At 41.3% G+C, this 15,566-nt stretch overlaps 2 long non-coding RNA genes across 2 annotated transcripts; both read right to left on the reverse strand.

Annotated features, from left to right (window-relative positions):
- Nucleotides 1-1,050: 1,050 nt before the first annotated feature.
- LOC142923711 (uncharacterized) lies at nt 1,051-3,978 on the reverse strand. Its single transcript, XR_012940807.1, has 4 exons — nt 3,548-3,978; nt 2,728-2,795; nt 2,279-2,610; nt 1,051-2,139 (listed from the first exon to the last, which is right to left on the reverse strand). It is a non-coding gene; the product is annotated as an uncharacterized LOC142923711 (long non-coding RNA).
- Nucleotides 3,979-4,099: 121 nt separating this feature from the next.
- LOC142923712 (uncharacterized) lies at nt 4,100-6,956 on the reverse strand. Its single transcript, XR_012940808.1, has 3 exons — nt 5,477-6,956; nt 4,925-5,359; nt 4,100-4,168 (listed from the first exon to the last, which is right to left on the reverse strand). It is a non-coding gene; the product is annotated as an uncharacterized LOC142923712 (long non-coding RNA).
- Nucleotides 6,957-15,566: the final 8,610 nt, after the last annotated feature.

Raw genomic sequence — 15,566 nt, forward strand, 5'->3', positions numbered from 1 at the left:
GTAAAATATGTGATTCCGGACATACAATACCCTGGTGTCTACAAACTAAGTTGCCTCTGTGGTAGTAGTTACATTGGAGAAACCAAACGCCATATCTCGGACCGCATTCGTGAACATAAAGCAGACCTTAAACACGGTAGGACCAACACCTCGGCCGTAGCAGATCATTGTTCTAATTCAGTAGGCTCACATGCCATTGACTTTTCCAAGACGGAGGTTCTTTGTAAGCCATCTGGCTTCCATGAGAGATTCGTTCATGAGGCTATCCACATATACAAGCACAGAGACAATTTCAACCGAGAAGATGGATTCTATCTTAGCAATCATTGGAAAGATTTGATAAATCATTTCAGTTCTTGATTGATTGTTCACGCTTACAGTGGCTTTCAGACAGCATACATAAAAAATTCGTCTCCCCCCTCCTCTTTTCAAAAAATAGATGGACTAGTCCTGGGCAAACTGCCAATCGTTGCGCGTGACGCAAACGTTATTTTTTTATATATAAATAAATAAATATGCCGTTTTAAAAATACATTTATGCAAACCGACACACCTGATGATGACCGTTTGAGTTATGGTCGAAACGTCGTGAGAATTTTTTATTGTTTTATATATATTTTGTTATTCTGTTGTTTCTCTTCAATGTGACTTTACCGAAAAAACTAAGAATATGAATTACTGCAGTCACGAAAGCTTTAAATCAGAATGTAGATTGTTTAGACGTGGGAGCATGGATATACAGAACAATAAAGGTGCGTGGCATTCTGCCCTCTGCAGCCACATTGTTAAACATTAGCCTATGATATCTGTTACACAAGTAGTCACCCATCCCAACCTCATCCAGGTGCAAGTCTAATTCGATTATGAGATCTAACATATTAAGTCGCATTGTGTAATCTGATCCTAAGTAGTATACAGCCGTTATATTTATAAATAATCTTGCAAAATGAACACACCTGGCCCTTCTGGGGGTGATGGTTCTGGCTCCTTGTTGCTGGAGGTTGGAGGTGGGGGTGGCTTCTCCTTCGATGCAGTTGGTTCTTGAGGAGGAGGGCCACTCTTATCAGGAGCTGGCTTTGTTGGCTTTTCTTCAACCGGGGATTTCGGTGTCACTTTGAAAGAAAAGCAAGGGATGGATGTTGATAGAATGAAGATTGTGCATGCATTCCCAATTACCCCTTGCAAATAGTTGTAAACAACCTTCAGACGATACTTTTAATCTGCATTTCAAATGAGTTACTGGAAAGTGTTCCAAAATAATGTACAGGTTTGCCAATCCACTGTTCAATTAAAGCCTCCCCACGCTGTCTGGTTTTGTGAGGTTATTTGACCGTGCTTCATCATTCTCTTTAGTGCGAGTGTGGGAATTATAGACAGGGAAGCATGGAAGTACAGCACAATAAAGGGTTCTGGCATTCTGCCCTCTGTAGTCCACATTGTAAATATTCAGCCTTATGACATCAATTATGCAGATAAATAATCTTGCAGGTAGTCGCCCATCTAAAATCATTAATGCGTCACCATGTTTTGTTTCTAGCATCTACCGAATTCAGTCACAATCTGTGTGATTTGATCCTAAGCAGTATACATCCTGTATATATATTCTTACAAAATGAACACACCTGGACCTTCTGCGGGCGATGGTTCTGGCTCCTTGTTGCTAGAGGTTGGAGGTGGGGGTGACTTCTCCTTCGATGGAGTTGGTTTTGCAGGAGGAGGGCCACTTTCTTCTGATGCTGCCTTTGTTGGCTTTTCCTCAACCGGGGGTTTCGGTGTTACTTTGAAAGAAGAGAAAGGGATAGATCTTGAAAAAATGTACATTTAAAAGACGTGGGAGCATGGCCATACAGCACAATAAATGAGTTTAGCATTCAGACCTCTGCAGCCTAAAGCTTTCAGTTTATGAATCATGTTAGCGTAAGTGGTCACCAATTCATACCATTCAGTTACAATCATACTTCCTCTCTGAGATCTAAAAATGTAGTCGCATTTTGCGTGATTTGATTCTGAGCAATATACATCCTGTGTATATATATTCTTAGAACATGAACACACCTGGCCCTTCTGGGTTTGAGTGTCCTGGCTCCTTGATGCCAGAGGTTGGAGGTGCGGGTGTCTTGTCCTTCGATGCAGTTGGTTCTGTAGGAAAAGTGCAAACCTCACTGATTGGCTGTGCCAGGTGGCGGTGCATTTAAATACACATTTACCTGATCCAACAAAAAATGATGGCATTTAATATATTGTCGATGTGATTTTGCAACTAATTCCAGAATGGTACCTGGGCTTGCTTTAGATGGAGTTGGTGCAGGGGGTCCACCTGCTCTGGAGCAGCAGAATCTGATCTTGTAGTTGTAACATGGCAAATAGTCCTGATCGTTATTAGAGCATTTCAAGGCTGTGCTCTGGTCACAAGTGATCGTCTGGCCCAATTCTTCCCATGGGGTATTCGGGAATCTTTCTGCTTTGCAGTCAATTTTTCCACTGATGAGTCAGGCAGACAGACCTCTCTCCCCGAGTCTATAATCTTTTGGTAGGATTCCTCATCTCCGCCATTTTCTTCATCAGGATATTGATCATCGTACCAGTCAGACCAGCCTAAAGCACAATCTTCTGCAAATATAGAACATTAATCAGTGATGAAATTCAAACAGATTATGGAAAATATTTAAGCCATATGTATGCATTAAATCAGGCCTCAAGACTATCTTTCCACACTCCAATCCTTACCTTGTTTGGTGGGTGTTCATTTGGTTTTGTAGCCTCAATTGGTTGCTGTGTTGCAGGAGCAATCAATTCTGCAAAAAATATACATGAATTATGGTGTGTAATGCAAAAAATAATACACATCATCATCACTGAATATTACATCTCCCAAAATAATGTTTGTTAGGACAGGTAAGTAGTTATGAGTTTCTATTGATTTCATTGAAGTGGACCCATTAAAATGTTGGGTTTACAAACTGAAATGGATGCTGCATCATTTGACCAAATGGCTGCCTTTTTACGTTTGATTTTGTTAAAAACGTTCTAAACATTGACTCATAGGGATGCATGGAATAGGGGAACAATAACTTCAGAAAATTAATATCTGGAGCACTGTGTTAACATCAGCAATTGGGAAATTAGCCAGGTGTAGTGTGTGTATTAAATACGTGTATACCTGTAGCATGATGTTTATCTATATATGTTGCATGGGCAATGTATTTTACTTGAATTCGTTTACTTTTCAAACATCTATTATTTTAACGTGGATTATAACCTATCATGTGCCATCACAAAACGTGTTTAATCTAATTTAAAATGTTTTTGATCTCACGTGTTTCGAATATATTCATAAGTCAAATATTAGAAAAAACTGCCCAAGCATTATGCTTATTTCCCAAAATATCGGTTTCAATGTTAAGTAAAAGCTGTCTTTGATCTCAATAAAGCTGCAATACTTCTGATTGGTGAAATGTTTACAAGGTGAAGGCCGGTAATGTTACTAACGTGATTAATTTAACTAAAAGATAATTGATGTTGTTGATGTTCCCATTGTCATAGTTACCTTCACCGATAGTGATGGTCTCTTTAGGCACTGGTGGGGACTTTGGTTTCCTTTTCGTTGTTTCCGGAGCAGCTGCTGTTGGTGGTTTCTCAAGGGCCCCTTTGGTTGGGGCTTGAGTAATGGGTGGTGGAGGGGGGCCACCTGATTTGGAGCAGCAGAATCTGACCTTGTAGTTGTAACATATAAACATGCTTTGATCATCATTAGAAAATTTCAGGCCTGTGCTCTGGTCACAAGTGATCGTCTGGCCTAATTCCTCCCATGGGGTATTCGGGAATCTTTCTGCTTTGCAGTAAAATTTTTCCACTGATGAGTCAGGCAGACAGACCTCTCTCCCCGAGTCTATAATCTTTTGGTAGGATTCCTCATCTCCGCCATTTTCTTCATCAGGATATTGATCATCGTACCAGTCAGACCAGCCTAAAGCACAATCTTCTGTAAACATAGAACATTCATCAGTGATGAAATTCAAACAGATTATGGAAAATATTTAAACCATATGTATGCATTAAAACAGGCCTCAAGACTATCTTACCACACTCCAATCCTTACCTTGTTTGGTGTGTGTTTCATTTGGTTTTGTAGCCTCAATTGGTTGCTGTGTTGCAGGAACAATCAATTCTGCAAAAAATATAAGTGAATTATGGTGTGTATCGCGTAAAATAATACACATCATCATCATCACTGAATATTACATCTCCCAAAATAATGTTTGTTAGGACAGGTAAGCAGTTATGAGTTTCTATTGATTGCATTGAAGTGGACCCATCCAAATGTTGGGTTTACAAATTGAAATGGATGCTGCATCATTTGACCAAATGGCTGCCTTTTTACAACATTCGATTTTGTTAAAAACGTTCTAAACATTGACTCATAGAGACGCATGGAATGGGGGAATAATAACTTCAGAAAATTAGTATCTGGAGCACTGTTAACATCAGCAATTGGGAAATTAGCCAGGTGTAGTGTGTGTATTAAATACGTGTATACCTGTAGCATGATGTTTATCTATATAGGTTGCATGGGCAATGTATTTTACTTGAATTCGTTTACTTTTCAAACATCTATTATTTTAACGTGGATTATAACCTATCATGTGCCGTCACAAAACGTGTTTAATCTAATTTAAAATGTTTTTGATCTCACGTGTTTCGAATATATTCATAAGTCAAATATTAGAAAAAACTGCCCAAGCATTATGCTTATTTCCCAAAATATCGGTTTCAATGTTAAGTCAAAGCTGTCTTTGATCTCAATAAAGGTGCAATACTTCTGATTGGTGAAATGTTTACAAGGTGAAGGCCGGTAATGTTACTAACGTGATTAATTTAACTAAAAGATAATTGATGTTGTTGATGTTCCCATTGTCATAGTTACCTTCACCGATAGTGATGGTCTCTTTAGGCACTGGTGGGGACTTTGGTTTCCTTTTCGTTGTTTCCGGAGCAGCTGCTGTTGGTGGTTTCTCAAGGGCCCCTTTGGTTGGGGCCTGAGTAATGGGTGGTGGAGGGGGGCCACCTGATTTGGAGCAGCAGAATCTGACCTTGTAGTTGTAACATATAAACATGCTTTGATCATCATTAGAAAATTTCAGGCCTGTGCTCTGGTCACAAGTGATCGTCTGGCCTAATTCCTCCCATGGGGTATTCGGGAATCTTTCTGCTTTGCAGTAAAATTTTTCCACTGATGAGTCAGGCAGACAGACCTCTCTCCCCGAGTCTATAATCTTTTGGTAGGATTCCTCATCTCCGCCATTTTCTTCATCAGGATATTGATCATCGTACCAGTCAGACCAGCCTAAAGCACAATCTTCTGTAAACATAGAACATTCATCAGTGATGAAATTCAAACAGATTATGGAAAATATTTAAACCATATGTATGCATTAAAACAGGCCTCAAGACTATCTTACCACACTCCAATCCTTACCTTGTTTGGTGGGTGTTTCATTTGGTTTTGTAGCCTCAATTGGTTGCTGTGTTGCAGGCACAATCAATTCTGCAAAAAATATAAGTGAATTATGGTGTGTATCGCGTAAAATAATACACATCATCATCATCACTGAATATTACATCTCCCAAAATAATGTTTGTTAGGACAGGTAAGCAGTTATGAGTTTCTATTGATTGCATTGAAGTGGACCCATCCAAATGTTGGGTTTACAAATTGAAATGGATGCTGCATCATTTGACCAAATGGCTGCCTTTTTACAACATTCGATTTTGTTAAAAACGTTCTAAACATTGACTCATAGAGACGCATGGAATGGGGGAATAATAACTTCAGAAAATTAGTATCTGGAGCACTGTTAACATCAGCAATTGGGAAATTAGCCAGGTGTAGTGTGTGTATTAAATACGTGTATACCTGTAGCATGATGTTTATCTATATAGGTTGCATGGGCAATGTATTTTACTTGAATTCGTTTACTTTTCAAACATCTATTATTTTAACGTGGATTATAACCTATCATGTGCCGTCACAAAACGTGTTTAATCTAATTTAAAATGTTTTTGATCTCACGTGTTTCGAATATATTCATAAGTCAAATATTAGAAAAAACTGCCCAAGCATTATGCTTATTTCCCAAAATATCGGTTTCAATGTTAAGTCAAAGCTGTCTTTGATCTCAATAAAGGTGCAATACTTCTGATTGGTGAAATTTTTACAAGGTGAAGGCCGGTAATGTTACTAACGTGATTAATTTAACTAAAAGATAATTGATGTTGTTGATGTTCCCATTGTCACAGTTACCTTCACCGATAGTGATGGTCTCTTTAGGCACTGGTGGGGACTTTGGTTTCCTTTTCGTTGTTTCCGGAGCAGCTGCTGTTGGTGGTTTCTCAAGGGCCCCTTTGGTTGGGGCCTGAGTAATGGGTGGTGGAGGGGGGCCACCTGATTTGGAGCAGCAGAATCTGACCTTGTAGTTGTAACATATAAACATGCTTTGATCATCATTAGAAAATTTCAGGCCTGTGCTCTTGTCACATGTGATCGTCTGGCCCAATTCCTGCCATGGGGTATTAGGGAATCTCTCTGCTTTGCAATCTATTTTTTCCACTGATGAGTCAGGCAGACAGACCACTTTCCCTGAGGCTATGACCTTCTGATAAGATTCCTCATCTCCGCCATTTTCTTCATCCGGATATTGCTCATCGTACCAGTCAGACCAGCCTGGAGTACAGCCTTCTGCAAAAATACATTCTTTATCAGTCTTCAAACGGTTACTATGTTTATATCAACTACATTTCTATAAGGTAATGTTCTGACAGATATCAAATGCATCATACCTACGAATGTGCCGTTGGTAGGAGTGTACAGCGAAATATGTATTTACATGCAGTAAGTATAGTGAGTCTCTTCATCATGAATGGACAGTACATAGAGCTGCCGAATTTTCAATGAGTGTCAACCCGAAAGGCTGGTGAGCTTCCATACCCCTTCTGTTAGCACCACCTACTTTTTGCGAAGATACGGTCGCTCGATTACTCTGACACAGGCTGACCTACTAATCCGTGAGTTCCTCCTATTCTGCTACCAACCCAGCCTAGAGTCTGTGAGTCATAACCTGTTCCAGTAAATGAGCCAAGTTTGGGACCAGAACACTGTAAAGTAGGACAAAAGCCCAAATTTAGAATGCTTCAGGACACTAGCATAGCCTTTTTGAAACCGGGAATGTCCCGGCACAACCAGAACATTTGGTTGCTTTGACTGAAAATAAGATTGTATGTAATATGTTATCCACATTTGATCTTGCAACTAATTCCACCATGGTACCTGGGCCTGGAGTTGGGGGTGATGGTTCTGGCTCCTTGCTGCTGGAGGTTGGAGGTGGGGGTGTCTTGTCCTTCGATCCAGTTGGTTCTGCAGCAGGAGCGCCACTCTCTTCTCGAGCTGGCTTTGTTGGCTTTTCCTCTACCGGGGGTTTGGGTGTCACTTTGAAAGAAAAGCAAGGGATGGATGTTGACAGAATTCAGATTACTCATGCATTTTCAGTTGAACCTTGTAAAATGTTGTAAGCAACCTTCAGACGATACTTAAAATCTGCATTACGAATAAGTTACTGGAAAGTGATACTAAATAATGTAGAGATCTTTGCCAATACACTGTTCAATTAAAGCCTACCCACGGTGTCTGGCTGGGGGGGTTATTTGACGATGCTTCATCATCCTCTTCAGTGCGAGTTATTGACCGAGGAATGGGGAGCATGGAAGTACAGCATAATAAAGAGGTGTGGCATTCTGCTCTGTGCAGTCCATATTGTAAATATTCAGTCGATGACATCTGTTACACAGATTGTTACCTATCCAAAAACTATCCAGGAGCAAGTCTTAATTAGTTCATGAGATCTAACAAATTAAGTCACGTTGTTTGATTTGATCCTAAGCAGTATACGTCCTGTATATATATAATCTTACAAAAGGAACACACCTGGCCCTTCTGGGGGTGATGGTTCTGGCCCCTTGTTGCTGGAGGTTGGAGGTGCGGGTGTCTTGTCCTTCGATGCAGTTGGATCTGGAAGAGGAGCGCAAACCTTACTAATTGGCTGTGTCGGGTGGTAGCGGAGTTAAAAACTAATTTATATTTATGTGATCTAACCCAGAAAACATCATGGATATGATGATATCAATATATTAACCATGTGCTTTGCAACTAATATTACCAATGTACCTGGGCTTCGTGAAGATGGACTTGGTGCAGGAGGTCCACCTGCTCTGGAGCAGCAGAATCTGACCTTGTAGTTGTAACATGGCAGTCCTCCTTGATCCTCATTTACACATTTCAGTCCTTTATTCTTGTCACAAGTTATTGTCTGGCCCAATTCCTGCCATGGGGTATTGGGGAATCTCTCTGCTTTGCATTCAATGTTTTGCACTGGTGAGTCAGGCAGACAAACCACTTTCCCTGAGGCTATGACCTTCTGGTAAGATTCCTCATCTCCGCCATTTTCTTTATCAGGATATTGCTCATCGTACCAATCAGACCAGCCTGGAGTACAGTCTTCTGCAAAGATACATTTTAAATCAGCCTTCAAACGATTACTATATATATCAACTCCTTTTTCTCCATGGTGATGTTCTGACAGCTAGAATTTTTATCGAAACTATGAATGCTCCATTGCTATGAGCGTAATACAAACTTTGAATATCATTTTGCACAGGAAGTATACAATGAGTCTCTTCATCCTGAGTTAACCGTACGTAAACCTTTAGAATGTTGTAGAGGCTCAAAGCTAAAGAACAGTGAGCTGCCAACTCCTTCTGTTAGCATGACCCACTTTTACATAGATACGCTGCCTTAATCACCAGCACTGCCCACATAGTTGGTAGTTTCACGTGGTAACAAGGTGACCTACTGCTCGGTAAGTTACTCCTATTCCGCTACGAACACAGCCTAGAGTTCATTAGTCCCACCCTGTTCCAGTAAAATGAGCCAAGTATGGGACCAGAAGACTATAAAGCAGGACAAAATCACACTTTTACAATGCTTCAGGACCCTACAATAGACTTTTGTAACCGGCAATGTCCCGACCCTACCGGAGCATATGGTGGCTTGAATTGAACATATGATTGCATTTAATATATTATCCATATTTGATTTTGCAACTAATTCCAATATGGTACCTGGGCCTGGAGTTGGGGGTGATGGTTCTGGCTCCTTGTTGCTGGAGGTTGGAGGTGGGGGTGTCTTGTCCTTCGCTCCAGTTGGTTCTTGAGGACGAGCGCCACTCTTTTCAGGAGCTGGCTTTGTTGGCTTTTCCTCAACCGGGGGTTTGGGTGTCACTTGGAAAGAAAAGCAAGGGATGGATGTTGACAGAATTTAGATTGCTCATGAATTTTCAGTTGAACCTTGTAAAATGTTGTAAGCAACCTTCAGTCGATATTTTCAATTTGCATTACGAATAATTTACTTGAAAGTTATACTAAATCATGTATAGCTGTTTGAAAATACAATGCTCAATTAAATCCTCCCCACGGTGTCTGCGTTGGGGGAGTTATTTTACCATCCTTCATCATGCGCTTCAGTGGGGTTTATTGAACGTCCGATGAGGGAACATGGAAGTACATCACAATTAAGAGGTGTGGCATTCTGCCCTGTGAAGTCTATATTGTAAATATTCAGCCTATGACATCTTCTTCTTTGGTTCTTTCGGTAAAGTCATGTAGAATTATAATAAAATAATAAATTGATAAAATAAAATAACACAATAATATTCTCACGACGTTTCGGCCACAACACAAGCGGCCTTCATCAGGTGAAGGGGGCGAGACTGTCTGGTAGGACAGCGCTGGAGTGAAAGAGCCACGTTCAGATACGGCCTTTAAGCTGTGTGAGAGGAACAAAGCGCCTTGACAAAGGAATTAGCATATAATTTAGCATTGAAATGGCTGAATGATTAGCTTGTGACTGGTCACAGAAATAGCTATGTTAAAAGTTAAAGCATACACACCCGCAGAGGCACCCATTGTTAAAGGGATTAGCATAGAATTTAGCATTGAAATAGCTAAGTTAAGGCATACACATCTTGACAATGGAATTAGCATAGAATTTAGCATTGAGATAGCTGAGTGATTAGCTTGTACCTGCTGCAGAAACAGAGCTTGTACCTGCTTTAGAAATAGCTACGTTAAAGTCAGAGCATACACATTCACCGAGGCCCTTAGTACAAATCAAACAGGAGAATTTAGCATTGAAATAACTAGGCGAATCCAGCATTGAAACAACTGAGTGATTAGCTAGTGACTGGTCACAGAAATGACTACACATCTGAGCTATTCACAGTACTATATAGTGAACCAATAAAAACTAAAATATAAATTACCTTCATGTTATCAATAAACTCTATATTCTCCAATCAGCTAAGCTACCAACAATAAGTCGTTATATATCACAATGCTATATGGCGAAAAAATGGGTGGATTCTTACCCTCAAATTTCAGCACCACGGATAGCTACGGGCCCCGTTCAGACGGACGAGTTCGTCCATGGTCGGAACAGAGGAGGGGGAGAGAGACAGCTGCGAGGCCCTAGTATACTCCATGTTGTAAAACTATACCATTAACCGTGGTGTGAGAGGTATTAAGAGGCAATGCTGGCGAAAGAGCTGCGGTCTGAAGGTCATCGTAAAAATACAATTAATTAAGAACAGAAATGATTTAAAACATCTTTCCAGTGGTTACTAAGCCTGAATCCATCTTCTCGGTTGAAATTGTCTCTGTGCTTGTATATGTGAATGGCCTCATGAACGAATCTCTCATGGTAGCCGGTTGGTTTGCAAAGAACCTCCGTCTTGGAGAAGTCAATGTCATGTGAGCCCACTGAATTATAACAGTGATCTGCCACGGCAAGAGGAGTTCGTCCTACCGTGTTTCAAGTCTGCTTTGTGTTCGCGGATGCGGTCCGAGATATGTCTTTTAGTTTCTCCAATGTAGCTACTACCACAGAGGCACTTTAGTTTGTAAATGCCCGGGTACTGTATGTCTGGAACAGCATCTTTTACAGATGGAACTAAATCACGGATTTTATGTACTGTGTTGAATCGGACCTGGATCTTGTGTTTGTTCAGGATTTTGGAGATCTTTTTAGTGACCCCTGCAATGTAGGGTAAGGTGATGGTTTTGAGTGGCTCCACAAGAGGATCCTTCTTCATGACTGAAGTGATGGCTTTGCGGATTGTGTAGTCGGAGTAGCCATTAGCCCTGAGAGCCTGGTGTACGTGCTTGAGTTCACTGGTAATGTGTTCCTGGTCGGAAATGCATTGGGCTCTATGGTATAGAGTCTTGATGAGGGAGTTCTTCTGGGATGGATGGTGGTGGGAATCCGGTTTCAAGTAAGCATCTGTATGGGTAGCTTTCCTGTAGACAGAGTGGCTCATTGAACCATCATGTCTTCTTTTAATTAAGACATCCAAAAAGGGTAGTTTGCCATCTTTATTATCATCTTTATCATTGCCATCTTTATTATCATTCTACGTGACTTTACCGAAAGAACCAAAGAAGATGAATCATTGCAGTCACGAAAGCTTTAAATCGAAATTTAACCGCCTCTACGGGGAGGGATTCCACACATCCTTAAGATCATTCAACAGACTTCGGGATAAGAAGGCTCAACTAATCGAGTCTCTCACCTTTCTGAAGAGATGCCGCGACTCTAAGGTAATACCAACCGCATTTACACTAACCTCTGCTGTTGCAACTTCTCTCAATGCAAAACGAATTCTAGCTAGAACTAGCTTCGCTCTTATCTCGGAAAAAATCAGACTTACACGCACCGAACTCGATCAGTTAGACAAGACACTCTACAAATCACACTTAAAATTGACAGCAACAATGTCTACATCGGATTGGGAACATGTAGACAATATGACTACCTCTTCGGCTGCCACTATGTCGAACAAATGTAGGGACAATTTGATTTCCAAATTCAATCACCTCTCCAGCAAAAAATCGGATCCACACACCGAAAAGATAGACGTCAACAAAGTCGTAATTAATCGCAGTAACAGTTCCATTTCTGATGGTCTGAAATCCGTTTTAGCTAAAGGTCTAAACTTTGCTGTCACACCGAGACACTTACCGGTTAATGATATCATTGCCCATGTCGACGTTGCACTCAAGGGCTTGAGTCACATCGCTGCAGACGTAGCAAGATCTGAAATCGCTGCAACCCTCAAAAACGCTAAGTTGCCACCCAGCAACATCAGCAAAGACGAACGTTTTGAATTATCTCAATTAAAAAATAGGGATGATATTGTCGTCCTCTCAGCCGACAAAGGCAATGCCACTGTCATCATGGACAAAACAGAATATAACAACAAAATTCAAGAACTACTCAACGATGGCAGCTACACAAAAATAAAAAGAGATCCCACCAACAGCCTGGTCACCAAAACGAACAAAATAATCTCTGATTCAACAGCATTAATTGATGAGATCAAACAGTTCTCGTTGAAGCCCTCTGCTGCCAGACCACCAAGATTATATGGCCTTCCAAAGATACACAAAGAAGATACACCCCTTCGTCCCATCGTCTCTACTATCAGCTCCCCCACCTACAAACTGGCACGTTTTCTTGCTGATATACTGCGACCTTTCACTGGAAAAACCACCTCTGCGGTACTAAATTCTACTCACCTGGTATCGACAATCAAAGGCATTTCCCTGTCCCCAAACGACCTGCTTGTCAGTTTTGATGTGGTGTCCTTGTTCACCAAAGTCCCGGTACCTGACACCATCGCTATCATTGAAGACCTGGTTCATCAAGGACTGCATACTGATGTACCCCCCCTGGTGAGACATTGCTTAACCAACACTTACTTCACCTGGAATGGAACTTTCTACAAACAAACTGAGGGCACCCCAATGGGCTCCCCCCTATCTCCGGTTGTAGACAACGTATTCATGGAAAAATTTGAAACTGACGCCATCCAGACTGCCACTCTACGCCCGACCTTATGGAAGAGGTACGTTGATGACACCTTTGTCATCTGGCCACATGGCCAGCCTGCTCTAGACCAATTCCGCGACCACATCAATTCCATACACCCAGCCATCAGATTTACCATGGAGGTCGAAAAAGATGGCAAACTACCCTATTTGGATGTCTTAATTAAAAGAAGACATGATGGTTCAATGAGCCACTCTGTCTACAGGAAAGCTACCCATACAGATGCTTACTTGAAACCGGATTCCCACCACCATCCATCCCAGAAGAACTCCCTCATCAAGACTCTATACCATAGAGCCCAATGCATTTCCGACCAGGAACACATTACCAGTGAACTCAAGCACGTACACCAGGCTCTCAGGGCTAATGGCTACTCCGACTACACAATCCGCAAAGCCATCACTCCAGTCATGAAGAAGGATCCTCTTGTGGAGCCACTCAAAACCATCACTTTACCCTACATTGCAGGGGTCACTAAAAAGATCTCCAAAATCCTGAATAAACACAAGATCCAGGTCCAATTCAACACAGTACATAAAATCCGTGATTTAGTTCCATCTGTAAAAGATGCTGTTCCAGACATACAGTACCCGGGCGTTTACAAACTAAAGTGCCTCTGTGGTAGTAGCTACATTGGAGAAACCAAAAGACATATCTCGGACCGCATCCGCGAACATAAAGCAGACTTGAAACACGGTAGGACGAACTCCTCTGCCGTGGCAGATCACTGTTATAATTCAGTGGGCTCACATGACATTGACTTCTCCAAGACGGAGGTTCTTTGCAAACCAACCGGCTACCATGAGAGATTCGTTCATGAGGCCATTCACATATACAAGCACAGAGACAATTTCAACCGAGAAGATGGATTCAGGCTTAGTAACCACTGGAAAGATGTTTTAAATCATTTCTGTTCTTAATTAATTGTATTTTTACGATGACCTTCAGACCGCAGCTCTTTCGCCAGCATTGCCTCTTAATACCTCTCACACCACGGTTAATGGTATAGTTTTACAACATGGAGTATACTAGGGCCTCGCAGCTGTCTCTCTCCCCCTCCTCTGTTCCGACCATGGACGAACTCGTCCGTCTGAATGGGGCCCGTAGCTATCCGTGGTGCTGAAATTTGAGGGCGCTTTGTTCCTCTCACACAGCTTAAAGGCCGTGATCTGAACGTGGCTCTTTCACTCCAGCGCTGTCCTACCAGACAGTCTCGCCCCTTCACCTGATGAAGGCCGCTTGTGTTGTGGCCGAAACGTCGTGAGAATATTATTGTGTTATTTTATTTCATCAATTTATTATTTTATTCTCATTCTACGTGACTTTACCGAAAGAACCAAAGAAGAGGAAAATGTGACCACATCCATAACATGTGTCATAGTCTGCATGTTATAGGCTGCAGAGGGCAGGATAACACATTCCTTTATTTTGCTGTAAATACATGCTCCCAAGTCAATGCAAAATACCTTCTGTCAACACCAATCCCTTGCTTTTCTTTCAAAGTGACACCGAAACCCCCGGTTGAGGAAATGCCAACAAAGCCAGCTCCTGAAGAGAGTGGCGCTCCTCAAGAACCAACTGCACCGAAGGACAAGACACCCCCACCTCCAACCTCCAGCAACAAGGAGCCAGAACCATCACCCCCAGAAGGGCCAGGTGTGTTCATTTTATAAGATTATATATACAGGAAGTATACTGCTTATGATCAAATCAAACAACGGGACTTAATTTGTTAGATCTCAGAAACTAATTAAGACTTGCTTATGGATAGGTGTTGGATAGGTGACAATCTGTGTAACAGATGTCATAGGTTTCGATTTAAAGCTTTCGTGACTGCAATGATTCATCTTCTTTGGTTCTTTCGGTAAAGTCACGTAGAATGATAATAAAATAATAAATTGATAAAATAAAATAACACAATAATATTCTCACGACGTTTCGGCCACAACACAAGCGGCCTTCATCAGGTGAAGGGGGCGAGACTGTCTGGTAGGACAGCGCTGGAGTGAAAGAGCCACGTTCAGATACGGACGTTAAGCTGTGTGAGAGGAACAAAGCGCCTTGACAAAGGAATTAGCATATAATTTAGCATTGAAATGGCTGAATGATTAGCTTGTGACTGGTCACAGAAATAGCTATGTTAAAAGTTAAAGCATACACACCCGCAGAGGCACCCATTGTTAAAGGGATTAGCATAGAATTTAGCATTGAAATAGCTAAGTTAAGGCATACACATCTTGACAATGGAATTAGCATAGAATTTAGCATTGAGATAGCTGAGTGATTAGCTTGTACCTGCTGCAGAAACAGAGCTTGTACCTGCTTTAGAAATAGCTACGTTAAAGTCAGAGCATACACATTCACCAAGGCCCTTAGTACAAATCAAACAGGAGAATTTAGCATTGAAATAACTAGGCGAATCCAGCATTGAAACAACTGAGTGATTAGCTAGTGACTGGTCACAGAAATGACTACACATCTGAGCTATTCACAGTACTATATAGTGAACCAATAAAAACTAAAATATAAATTACCTTCATGTTATCAATAAACTCTATATTCTCCAATCAGC

The sequence above is a fragment of the Petromyzon marinus genome, unplaced genomic scaffold (genome assembly GCF_048934315.1).
Source record: "Petromyzon marinus isolate PM22_M1 ecotype Great Lakes invasive population unplaced genomic scaffold, UKy_Petmar_22M1.pri1.0 PM_Scaffold_6, whole genome shotgun sequence".
Classification (NCBI taxonomy): Eukaryota; Metazoa; Chordata; class Hyperoartia; order Petromyzontiformes; family Petromyzontidae; genus Petromyzon; species Petromyzon marinus.